Source organism: Staurois parvus, unplaced genomic scaffold, assembly GCF_062004578.1.
Source record: "Staurois parvus isolate SC_StPar_1 unplaced genomic scaffold, SC_StPar_1.0 ptg001192l, whole genome shotgun sequence".
NCBI classification, from domain to species: domain Eukaryota; kingdom Metazoa; phylum Chordata; class Amphibia; order Anura; family Ranidae; genus Staurois; species Staurois parvus.
Window position 1 is genome coordinate 2394181 of NW_028318988.1, and position 14101 is coordinate 2408281.

The window sequence follows — 14101 nt, forward strand, 5'->3', positions numbered from 1 at the left end:
ACTTGAAATGCACAAGGAGAGAGCGGTATTTATTACAGTAATCATTCCCTTTGTATCCCGAACAGTTATGGCTGCAATCTTTCTTGGTCTACCTGACCTTGGCTTGGTATCAAGAGATCCCCGAACTTTCCACTTCTTAATAGGTGATTTAACAATACTGATTGGCATATTCAAGGCTTTGGACATCTTTTTATGTCCTTTTCCATCTTTATAAAGTTCTATTACCTTGTTACGCAGGACTTTGACAGTTCTTTTCTGATCCCCCTGGCTCAGCCTAGTCAGTGCTTCCATGTAAGAGCTAACAAACTCATTGACTATTTATAGGTGATTTAACAGTACTGATTGGCATATTCAAGGCTTTGGACATCTTTTTATGTCCTTTTCCATCTTTATAAAGTTTCATTACCTTGTTACGCAGGACTTTTGACAGTTCTTTTCTGATCCCCATGGCTCAGTATCTAGCCTAGTCAGTGCCTCCATGTAAGAGCTAACAAACTCATTGACTATTTATACACTGACACTAATTGCAATTTAAAAAGCCACAGATGTGGGACATTAACCTCTAATTGGCATTTTAACCCGTGTGTGCCACCTTGTGTGTCTGTACCAAGGCCAAACATTCCAGGGGGCGGAGACTTCTGATCCGGGGGCAGAGACTTCTGATCCGGGGGCGGAGACTTCTGATCCGGGCCATTTGGGTGATTTCTGTTATCATTAGGATTTAAAAAGGAGCCAAACAACTATTTAATAATGATCATCATCCTTCATATGATCATCATCCTTCAATAAAAGAGCATTTTTTGGCACGATCAGTCATATTTTCAATATCAATGCCAAAATTTCACAATTTCTGCCAGGGGAGGGAAACCTTTGAGCACAACTGTGTGTATATATTTATATATATATATATATATATGTATATATATATACTGTATATTTACACACGTACAAAATATAATATGTAGGACTTATACAAAAACAAGCAATCTCTCTTCGTAAAAAAAAAAAAAGCATAACTTTTTCCATTCTCCATGGCTTCTCCAGACCCTTTCACGTCTGTCACATCTGCTCAGGGTGAACCTGCTCTCATCTGTGAAAAGCACAGGGCACCAGTGGTGGACCTGCCAATTCTGGGGTTCAATGGCCACGAGACCCAGCTGCCCATATTGCTGTGACCACCTGATTGGGGGGGATTTGGCTGGCAAATCAGGAAATCACAAAAAGCACCATGACTCGGAGGATATGACATCAGCTTGTAATCTGCTCTTATGTTTGTATATATTCACACCTGGCTCATGGGTTAAACTTGGCTTGGAACAAACATCGCCTAAAGACCCCAGAAGAACACATTTTTGGCTATCATGCTGACCCTATGACTGTAGTGCTGATGCTTTGGTTGTAATACTAACCCTCTGGTCCTATTACCGATGCCCTGGATGTTATGTTGAACCCCTGGCTATTATGACTTTCTGACTGTATTTCTGAATCTCTGGTTGTTATTCTGATACTTTGGCTATTATGCTGACTCTCTGGCTGTAGTGCTGAGCCTCCTAGTGTAACACTGACCTTCTGGCTCTAATGATGACCTTCTGGCTCTAATGATGACCCTCTGGTGCTAATGATGACCTTCTGGCTCTAATGATGACCTTCTGGCTCTAATGATGACCCTCTGGTGCTAATGATGACCTTCTGGCTCTAATGATGACCTTCTGGCTCTAATGATGACCCTCTGGTGCTAATGATGACCCTCTGGCTCTAATGATGACCTTCTGGCTCTAATGATGACCTTCTGGCTCTAATGATGACCCTCTGGTGCTAATGATGACCTTCTGGCTCTAATGATGACCTTATGGCTCTAATGATGACCCTCTGGCTCTAATGATGACCTTCTGGCTCTAATGATGACCTTATGGCTCTAATGATGACCCTCTGGCACTAATGATGACCCTCTGGCTCTAATGATGACCTTCTGGCTCTAATGATGACCATCTGGCTGCAATTCTGACCCTCAGGCTATTATACAGACCCCCTTACTGTAACAATGAGTTTCTGGCTAATATGCTGACCCTCTGACTGTAATTCTAACCTTCTGGATGCAATTGTGACCCCCCCTCTCTGTAATGCTGACCCCCTGGCTGTAATTCTGACCTTCTGGCTGTAATGATGACACTCTAGCTGTAGAACTGACCCCCTGGCTGTATTGCTCACCCTCTGACCATTATGCTGACCCTCTCTCTGTAATGATGACCCCCCTGCTGTTATTCTGACCCTCTCTGTAATGATGATCCTCTAGCTGTTATGCTGGCCCTCTCTCTGTAATGCTGACCTTCTGGTCATTGTGCTGATCCTCCATCTCTAATGCTGATCCTCTGGCTGTAATTCTGACCCCCTGGATGTAATGCTGATCCTCTGGCTTCAATACTTTGAGTTGCTGACCTAGAACAAGTATACAGATCGGGATAGTCACAGTCACACCCAAATTCCATATTTGCCTGCTTGTTCCTGGTCAATGACTCAAAGTATTGAAGCCAGAGGGGTCAATATGACAGCCAGCCAACTAGCATTTTCAGACTGAGCTACCATCAATGGCAGCCTTAATTATTCTCTCAAAAATGTGGATGTCTTCTCAAACAGTTGAGGTTTCATCGTAGGATCTCCTTAATACCTCGGCTACAAAATCCTGATCTTTCATTTGAGACTTCATTTAGGCAGCGACTTACCCCATTAGCTTGGTTAGAAAATCCTGGTCTTTCAAGAAATCTCTCTAGACTTGCTTGACATTTCCCGTTTGGCTGCCCAGTCTCCCATCTGGAAGGACCAAGCTCTCCAGTTCTGAACATTCTCAAGACTGGAAAGTCCCCAAACATCCCCAGTTGTTGTTTCATTCTGTTGGGGTCATGGAGTGGATTACCTTGGTTCCGATGGCCTTTGGCACCCAACTTGAGTTGACTGGACTATGGCTGGTTTGAAGAAGCAAGTTGATATGTCTCAACCCTTTGTCACTAAATTAGGTCCAAAACTAAACCATACAGATAAAGTGACTGAATGTCCTTGATACTGTTCTAGCCTCCAAAGACAAAATGAGACAATTACCCCTTCTTTACCAAAGGTATACCCCACCTACCGCCTATAAACTCTTTAGAATGGGGAAAGGGGACAAACTGCTAAAATGGCAGCTACTAGATGGGACATATGGCTTGGCAGTGTTGGGAAACTAGACCATTTTGGTTGAAAGTGACATGTTTTATAGGTGAAAGCTTCTCAATATTGAGGATCAAGAAATGGACCATACAACAAAAACTAAAACTATTATTTTTTGCAGTATAATATTATGCTGTAAAACTAAGAGCACTTAAATGGGTACAAAGAGGTCTGTTATGCCTGCGGGGCTAAAAGGTGCTGGCAAAGCTAGACATACACAAGCAGAACTTTTCACATGTTCGTACTGAAATTTAGAAAATTGTTTACGAGAACCATCGATAGTACCATTATGGATTTGAAAACTCTGAAAATCTTAGTTCAATTGCCAGGCAAATGTTGTAAATTCTACATTTGATTTTGGAATGCACATGTACATTACAACAAGTATGATTTTTCCCCGAATGAAAACCACACTCACAGAACTTTGCTTGTTCAAGAAAAATTTTCCATCCTTTTCCTTCAATTTTCCTCATCACTACGATCAAAATATATCCTCAGTATACCCTCAATAACTAATCTTTAAAATATAAAATGTATAAAACAAATTCCACATGATAAAAACTCCAAGACTAATACATATAATAATAGAAAAAATCCACATAATAATTCCAAATGAAAATATATATCTCATAATATTTATAATGGTTGTATTTGATCACCACTGGGGTTTTTTTTTATTTGTTTCGATATAAACTAAAAAAGACTAAAAATTTTGGGGGAAAAAACAGTATTTTTTTCCTTTCTGCTATAAACCATATCCAAAAAAAAAATTTAAAATTTAATTTCTTCATACATTTAGGGCAAAATGTATTCTGTAGTCCCACTCTAAAATCCGTGAAGAATTGTGAAAAGAGTTAATACGTATATAAACACAAGTTATATTGTAAAGCTCTGAGCAAACTGTTGGCGCTATATAAATCCTGTATAATAATAATATAATAAAGTGCCAACAAATAAAAAAAAAATAAAAAGTCCTTGTTCTTAAGAAGTGTGGTTTAAAGCACTGATTTTTGGTGGAAGCACACTTCTTTGGAACAAGGACTTATTTTTGTTTTTTTTTATTTTTTGAGGTTTTTTTATTTTTTGGCACTTGTGTTTATATACGTACAGTATTAACTCTTTTGACAATTCTTCACGGATTTTGGAGTGGGACTATTTATATACATAATTTTTATAAGTCGTATTTTATAATTTTTATACGATTTAATATTTTTTAATTATTTGCGCTGTTTGTGATGTTTTCATAACTGTGTAATGTGTGTATTATGCTTTGCAGGGATGAGAAACAGAGAGATTGTTTCCTCTGCACAGAGCCCTGTGTTGATTGTCAACACAGGGCTCTGGGCTATAATTGGACACAGCTGATCAGCAGGCCCTGGCCCTGGATCATTGGCCAGGACTTGCCCACAGACTCCTTCTGTGTGCAGTCATAGCAGGTGTCTGCGGGGGGGGGGGGGGGCAAAGCGCACCCTAAACCAGGTCGCCCGTCCGCAGCATATTGCGGGCGAGCATTCTGGAAGTGAATAATAATAAACACAGAACACCAAACTTACCTTTCCACCTAGACATTACACAACTACACTTTTCCTCCACCACTGTCCCTTCACTGCACTCATCCTGCAAAAAAACAAAAATTAACAATATTCATATTACGCATCAAGCCCACAAAATTTCCAAATGCTTTTAAAAAATAAATAATTAAAACCATCAACCCACCACCCTCTGCCCACTAAAATCCAAAACATACACAAAAAAAGGGGGTGTAGGATTACTCACTCAGTATTTGAATGTGAGCTGGTTGGATCGGTGGCTGCCTTCAGGCCTTCTGCTAGGTTGGCCTCTTCCCTGGCTCCACAGATGGTCCTCCTCTGATGGGGCTGAATGATCCTCCTTTCCAGATCCCAGCCTGTAGGTAGGTCCCTTCCTGGGACTCCTCTCAGGTTCCTGCATCTCAGCCTTCCTCACATCTTCCACCTGAACTCTCCTGCTGCTGAACAGGCTCAAGCACACTGAAAGGCTGCCCTGGCCCCATGCCAAGCCTCCTGCTTGGGGATTGGCCAAAGTCCTCTGAGTGTGCAGGCCAGCTCCTCCTCACCCCCGTCCACTGTTTCTATAATCTTCTCCAAGACTCTCGAGCAAGAGGAGGTATCAAGGAGTTGACCTGCAGAGCTGACCTAAGGTTTACCCAGCTGACTATTGCCCAGGCTGCTACTCAGGTATTCTGGCTAAAAAAGCTAACTAGCTGCCCCTAGCTATCTAAGCATCTAAACTCTGCAGAGAGACCACTGCTTCCACACAGAAAGCAAGGGTCCAATTTCTGTGCATAGACTACTGCTTTCAACTAAAGAGCAAGGGTCTGCCCTCTGCAGATAGACCACTGCTTCTACACAAAGAACAAGAGTCCATCCTCTGCAAATAGACCACTGCTTCCACACAAAGAACAAGAGTCCATCCTCTGCAGATAGACCACTGCTTCCACACAAAGAACAAGAGTCCATCCTCTGCAGATAGACCACTGCTTCCACACAAAGAACAAGAGTCCATCCTCTGCAAATAGACCACTGCTTCTACACAAAGAACAAGAGTCCAACCTCTGCAGAGAGACCCCTGCATCCACACAAAGAACAAGAGTCCAACCTCTGCAGATAGACCACTGCTGTCACACAGAGAAGGGTCTGATGCCTGTAGACAGATCACTGCTTTTAAACAGAGAGCAAGGCTCTGATCCCTGCAGACAGACTGCTGTTTCCTTACAGAAAGCAAGCATCTGACCTCTGCAGAGACACCACTGTTTCCATACAGAGAGCAAGGATCTGACCTCTGGAGATAGACCACTGTTTCCACACAGAGATTAGGGACCTTACCTTTGCAGATAGACCACTGTTTCCACACAGAGAGCAGGGATCTGACCTTTGCAGAGAGACCTCCTCTTCCACACAGACAGCAAGGGTTTGACCTTAGCAGAGAGACTACTGTTTCCACACAGAAAGCAAAGATCAGACTTCTGCAGAGAGACTACTTTTTCCACATAGTGAGCAAGGATCTGACCTCTGCAGATAGACCACTGCATCCACACAGAGAGCAAGGGTCCAACCTCTGAGAGTACACTACTGCCTCCACACAGGGAGCAAGTATCTAATCTCTGCAGATAGACCGCTGCTTCCATACAGAGAACAAGGCTCCACCTACTGCTTCCACACAGAGAACAAGGCTCCAATCTCTCAGACCACTGCTTCCATACAGAGAAAAAAGCTCTGATCTCTGCAGGGAGACTACTGCTTCCACACAGAAAGCAAAGGTCCTTATCTGTGGCATGCTGGCAGGAAAACAAGCTTTTTTTCCTCAAGGTTGTGGCTGCTTCTAAAGAAATGAACTGTACATTGTATGTTGTTTGGATGCTCCTGTGATGTATTGAACTGAATGAAACAGATTGTTAGACGTCTAGCGGTGCTTCGAATGCCCGTGTGATGATCAGTATAGCCCTCGGGAAGTGTAAATAGCAGTGAGATGATATTTTGCAGCCAATGTAGGTGCTCACAGTGCTCAGCGGAGCTCCTCTTTAAAGTCAGTCATTACTCAGCACTTTGTCCTGACAGACACGGTAATGGGAGGGGACTGGTGACAATATGACATAAGTCGCCTGCCTGGAACAATCCGCATATTCCATGTAAACAAGACCAGCTGCATATCAAAAGCCGGCCGTGACGCAGTTTACTTAAAGGTCTGATGCCGATTCCTTTTCCTCCCGGATCATAACAAGCCAATTATCTGCGCTGAGTCCGCCTGAATGCCCATCAGCTCTGCACATCCTCTTCCTACTGCTGTTTAGATTTTTCCTGGCTGCTTCCTGCCCTCCGCTCCTCCTGTCCTTGGCACGAGAACCTCGTATGATCCGCTAAATGCTTGGGAATCCATCACCTCCCAAATCATGTGTTTATTCTAGGTATCCGAATGTGGATGCCTTAAAGGGTCAGTCCACCCAAAACTGGTATGTCACTGCTTGGGGGATGCTGGAGAGCTGTCTATCAGGAATTCTATTGATGATAACTCTGTGCCCCCTGATTTCTCGGGTCTGTACACCTGGTTTGTCCATTATGAGGGGTTCCCACCATCCCTGTGCTGAGTTCTCGGGTCTGTACACCTGCTGTGCCCATTATAAGTGGTTCCCACCATCCCTGTGCTGAGTTCCTGGGTCTGTACACCTGCTGTGCCCATTATAAGGGGTTCCCACCATCCCTGTGCTGAGTTCCTGGGTCTGTACACCCGCTGTGCCCATTATGAAGGATTCCTACCATCCATGTGCTGAGTTCCCAGGTCTGTATCCCGCTAAGCCCATAATGAGGGGTTCCCAGCATCCCTGTGCTGAGGTCCAGGGTCTGTACACCCGCTAAGCCCATTATGAGGGGTTCCCAGCATCCCTGTGTTGAGGTCCAGGGTCTGTACACCCGCTAAGCCCATTTTGAGGGGTTCCCAGCATCCCTGTGTTGAGGTCCAGGGTCTGTACACCCGCTAAGCCCATTATGAGGGGTTCCCAGCATCCCTGTGTTGAGGTCCAGGGTCTGTACACCCGCTAAGCCCATATTGAGGGGTTCCCAGCATCCCTGTTCTGAGGTCCAGGGTCTGTACACCTACTAAGCCCATTATGAGGGGTTCCCATCATCCCTGTTCTGAGTTCCCAGGTCTGTACACCCACTGTGCCCATTATGAGGGGTTCCCACCATCCCTGTGCTGATTTTCCAGGTCTGTACCCCTGTTTCTGTTAAATTGGCCAATTTTGGCAAAATTTTGGTGAGGCCAAATCTCTCAGTATTCTCATGCCTCCCCATGGTAGGGAGGACCTCTGACCATTTGCATTCTGCTCCTTCTTCCCCCATCAGTCTTTCTGTCTTGTTTTTTTTCCCACGTTTATTTCCTGTTATTATCTGATGGTTTCCTGACATCAGTAAACAGAGAGCGGGCGACACGCGGCGGTGGAGATTTCCTTGTCACTCAGCGTCGCTGCCTTTTGTTCTTCATGTGATGTCAAAGAACGACGTTTCTAGAGAGACTGCGGCCCGGTGGATGGTGTCACTCATGGAGCTCCTCTGCTGGACACTTCCTGACCTGTACAGAGGACTCAAGTGACCTCATAAAGAAGAACCCCGGATCAACAATGTCTGACACTCATGATGACGAGTGGAGAACAGGGACAACCTGGGGGGGGTGTGCTGTCACCCTGTTCTCCACCGACTCGTCAGTGGAGCCCCCCAACACGCCTACTCCACACGTTAGTCCTACTGCATTCTCATGATTGCCAGTCAGCTAGCATTGCCTTCCCGATGAACTTCAGCGCTGAACATCAAGATTCCCTCTGTATCCAGTGGTGCCCATTAACACCACAGGGGTCTATCTCTACTGTAAAACATTCTCTCTGCGACAGTAATGGGCTGAACAACCCATGTTCAGTTCATGGTCCAACATTCAAACCTAGCAAAAGTTCGACTCCGAACTTCGGACTCAATGCAAGTCTATGGGACTCCAACTTGTAAATTCAAAAGTGCCCATTTTGAAGGCTTATATGCAAGTTATTGACCATAAAAAGGGGTATGGGGACTCGGGGACTGTCATTTTTTGTCATCATTTTTCAGACAATGAAGAGATTAAATTATTTTCCCAATTTTTTTTTTTACATACTGTCACCAGTGCAGTACAGCGTCAGCGTATAACTGGTGTGGTGGTGATCAGGGATATTGACTGGTGACAGTACAAAAAAAAGAAAAAAAAAGATAATTTTATTCAATTTTTTTATTATTATTTTCAGTTTTTTATTAAATTTTTTTTCTCTTTTTTAAAGATTTATTTTTCATATTGACAGGTGACAGTACGAAAAAGAAAATAATATTTTTTTCAATTTTCTTTTTATTTTTTTTTAATTACATTTATTTCTAATTTTTTAAGATTTGTTTTTCATATTACACTATGACCAAAGTAGAATAATGTTACCATAGTAACATTGTACTACTTTGGGGAAGTGATCAGTATTTTTAATTTTTTTTTTTTACACAATTTGATTGCTTACACCAAATCATTTCTTTGCTATAAGCAAGCATTTAACTGAATGAAATCGATTCATTGCGGTTTTTTTTTTGTTGTGATTAGCTGTGATTGGCCACGGCTAATCTCCTAGGAGATCGTTGTGTTACAAACAGGGGCAGACTGACAACTCATGGGGCCCCCGGGCAATAGGGGATCATGTGGCCCCTGTGTCCTTGCCCAAACTCAAAAAAGCCTATGAAAAAGGTACCAGGGGCATCTCATGGGGCCCCCTACTGACCCCGGGCCCTCGGGCAGTAGGGGGCCCCATGAGATGCCCCTGGTACCTTTTTTACATTGGTGGTCAGTCCGCCCCTGGTTACAAACAATACTGTAGACATTCATGGTGCCTGTTCAAATGCTTGAGACCTTCACACAGCAAGCCTACATAGATCACTAGTGTTGTGTCTCTTTGGGCTGGTTCACACTTGTTGCCAGTGGTTGAAGCATGGTTTTATTGTCCCCAAATGCCCACTTTAGCAAGGGCATGCAGCCTCTCAGAGCTGTACACATTGAAAACAAGTTGTATGTGCAATTTTTCAATTATTAGAAGTTATCCAACCAACAACTCCAAACCCTAGTGAATTTTTTCGGACGTGCTCTGGGTTCAAAGGCAGCCTTAAAAAGATGAAGTGATGAGTTTATCAAGCCTTTCCATGAGGCCAGTGTTGGTGAATTGGGCTTCTTCCAGTTGAGGATGATCTTTTTCAGGGCATAAAACAGGAGGATGCTTGACTGGGTTGTTTTCAGCATTTCTCAACCATTTTACCTCAGAAGAACCTTTAACATGATGTTCAGGACTTGAGGAGCCCCTTCTAAGACTAATTAATCCGGCATCAGTGGGATGAATGCTCTTCACATTGGTGATCAGTGGGAAGAATGCTCCTTACATTGGAGGTAAGTAGAAAGAAAGCCCCTTACATTGGAGGTCAGTGGGAAGAGAGCCCTTTACATTGGTGGTCAGTGTGAAGATAGCCCTTTACATCGGTGGTCAGTGCGAAGAAAGCCCTTTACATTGGTGGTCAGTGCGAAGAAAGCCTTTTACATTGGTGGTCAGTGGAAAGAATGTCCCTTACATTGGCGGTCAGTGGGAAGAATGTCCCTTACATTGGGGGTCAATGGGAAGAATGCCCCTTACATTGGAGGTAAGTGGAACAAATGCTCCTTACATTGGTAGCCAGTGGGAAGAATGCTCCTTACATTGGTGATCAGTGGGAAGAATGTCCCTTACATTGGAGGTCAGTGAGAAGAATGTCCCTTACATTGGTGGTCAGTGAGAAGAATGCCCCTTACATTGGTGATCAGTGGGAAGAATGCTCCTTACATTGGTGATCAGCGGGAAGTATGTTCCTTACATTGGTGGTCAGTGAGAAGAATGCTCCTTACATTGATGATCAGTGGGAAGAATGCTCCTTACATTGGTGATCAGTGGGAAGAATGTTCCTTATATTGGTGGTCAGTGGGAAGAATGTTCCTTACATTGGTGGTCAGTGAGAAGAATGCTCCTTACATTGGTGGTCAGTGAGAAGAATGCGACTTACATTGGTGGTCAGTGAGAAGAATGCTCCTTACATTGGTGGTCAGCAGGAAGAATGTGCCTTACATTGGTGACCAGTGGGAAGAATGCTCCTTACATTGGTGATCAGTAGGAAGAATGTGCCCTACGTTGGTGGTCAGTGGGAAGAATGTTCTTTACATTGGAAGCCAGTAGGAAGAATTTCCCTTACATTGGTGGTCATTAGGAAGAATGTCCCTTACTTTGGTGGTCAGTGGGAAGAATGCTGCTTACATTGGTGGTCAGTAGGAAGAATGTCCCTTCCATTGGTGATCAGTGGGAAGAATGCTCCTTACATTGGTTGTCAGTAGGAAGAATGCCCCTTACATTGGTGGTCAGTAGGAAGAATGTCCCTTACATTGGTGGTCTTTGGGAAGAATGCCCCTTACATTGCTGGACAGTGGGGAAAAATGCTCCCTTCACATAGTTGGTGGTCACTGTAAAGAATGTCCCTCACATTGATGGCTAGTGGGAAGAATGCCCCCTTGCATTTATGGTCAGTGACAAGAATGTGCCTGACATTGATGGCCAATAGGATAAATGCCTTTTACATCTGGTTATATAGAAAGATGTTCCCTTTACAGCAGGCATACTCAACCTGTGGCCCCAGCGGACCAAATATGACCCACGGAGCCATCTGATGTGACCTGCAACCTCAAACCTATGGCAACCCGCACAGCCTTCTTCGGGTACATGTCGCTCTACTGAATGATTGACAGTCCGTAATGAGTTACCATCCAACAGGGATATGCAGTGGAGGCTGGTCATCTCTAGCACTGTGAAGAGCTGGCATGATATATGGCAGTTAGTCTGGAGTGTAATATATTCTGTGTAAGAATGTAAACTGAATATTGATAACCCAAGAAAATGGTCCAGTTGTCCTCGTCTAATTCTGGGACATCTCACTCTTCTTCTCACCTGACAGACGTTCTCGCACTCTCCAAAACTCCTAAAAATACAGAAGAGTTGTGGCTGCCCCACATTAACACCTCTATCTTCTACACCAGCCTCGTGTTTCTACATAATTACTGGAAGGAAACAAATAAATAAATATGATGATTAGAGTCACAATCCACCAATTACTGTTCCGAATTAAAGGCTCATCCTGTCCCATGACTGCCTTCCTCATCCAATTATGGCCATTTACTAATCTCTACAGAACAGGTCTTGTACCGACTCCCTGGTAGTGATGGACAAATCTGCCCAGTTCAGTTCTCTAAGGATTCGTCAAAATTCAGTGAGCCTTAATGTGACGGGAGTGACTTTTGGGGGTGGAGGGACCCCTGTCTCAGCGCCACATGTTCCTCTTATGTGTAAGGCACCCTATGCCTGTTAGGGGTACAGGGTGAAATGTTTTAATATTGGTGTGGGGATTGTTCATTGTTCTCTGCCATGGGGCTACATCCCATTGTTCTAGCAAACTATTATGGGATGTAATATTTGTGTATTGGTGTGGGGGTCGGTCATTGTTCACTGCCATGTGCTGCATCCCATTGTTCTGTGTCTTGGTTTGGTGGGGGGTGTTTCCTGCAGCCCTTCCCCCTGATGGGAGGGCCTGCTGATGTGTTTCCTGTTCCTGGTTGTATTTCCCCGCCTTGTGTATATATCTTGTGTTTGTTTAAAAAAATAAGAAGTGGACTTCCTGTCTTAAGAAGAGTCTGGTGCTGTCTATTTCCTGTATGATCAGCGGTGTGGTCCATGGATGGTGTTCGGACAGGGAAGCAAGAGTCTAACAGAAATACCCTAGCGCAGTTGGGGTCCAGTTCCATTACACTTAACTTACAGGGGAATCCTATGAAGCCTACGGGGGACAAATGTTTGCCCATTTTTAGGGATAATAGACCAACTACTGTCAAAATAGGCACGAGAGACTGAACATTGCCATAAGGGACATGTAACAATGCCAAAAAAATACCATTCAACAGGTAGAGGGTCTTTTCATGCAGCTTCAAGGGCAACATTTTAAGTGCACAAGTCCTTTTAAATAATATGTTTGGGGGATATCTTAACACTTTATGCAGTATTATAAAAACAATGCGATTTTCACAAAACATCTCAGTCACAGCACATGCTGGTAGTGCATATTTTGCTGTGGATTTTTTTTTGTTGTTTTACAATTAATAATATAACCTTTTTGTGATATACCATAAAATAATGATCATATTATAACACATTAAAAATTAAAAAAATTAAGATTAAACCATAAAGTGTCCAAAACCAATAAAGTCCCAAAAGTGTCCAAAAAGTCCAACATTTCAAACTTTCATCCAATAAGAAGGATTGGCTCCTATTTAATCCGGTGAAAACCTCAAAATAAAGAAATAAATACTCTAGTGCAGGGGTGGCCAACCTGCGGCTCTCCAGCTGCTGCAGGACTACAAGTTCCATCATGCCTCTGCAAGTCAGTAACTTCCCATCTTTGCAATGCCTCATGGGAAATGTAGTTCCACAACAGCTGGAGAGCCACAGGTTAGCCACCCCTGCTCTAGTGCATTACCTTTTATACAAAAAGAATAATTATTCGGTGCAAATCACAAACCACTCCAAAAAAAGTGTCCAAAAAAAAAAAAAAAAAGTTATAAAAGTAATTCCTTACTTGACATCACTCCTCTAACGCGTTTCATCACTTCGAAGTCCGGAAGCGATGAAACGCGTTAGAGGGTGACGTCAAGACGCACGTATGCTAACCGGAAGTGTCGCCGCGGCCATTTTGGTGGTTATCTACACATGGTTTTCTGCATTGTTTGTTGAAGCCTGTACAGGAGCCATGGTCAGAGCTGGAATCTCTGTATTTTTAATGTAAGTCACTATTAAATGTTCCCTTTGCTTTGAAGATCAGTCTTAAGACCCTTCTTGTCTTTCTGAGGACTTTGGAAAATTATCTTTGAAGAGAGAATGGAGGATTTTGATCCATAGTATTGATAAGCTGATTAATACTTACAAAGGGTAATAGTATTTAGCACTATTGGGTGCTGGTCCACGGTATGTACACAGTGTTGCAGTGATCACAGAGTGTTCACAGTTCATAGTTTGTGTTATATGTGCACATATAAGGAATTACTTTTATTACTATTTTTTTTCTTTTTGGACACTTTTTTTGGAGTGGTTTGTGATTTGCACCTAATAATTATTCTTTTTGTATAAAAGGTAATGCACTAGAGTATTTATTTCTTTATTTTGAGGTTTTCGCCGGATTAAATAGGAGCCAATCCTTCTTATTGGATGAAAGTTTGAAATTTTGGGCCCTTTTGGGACTTTATTGATATTGGACAC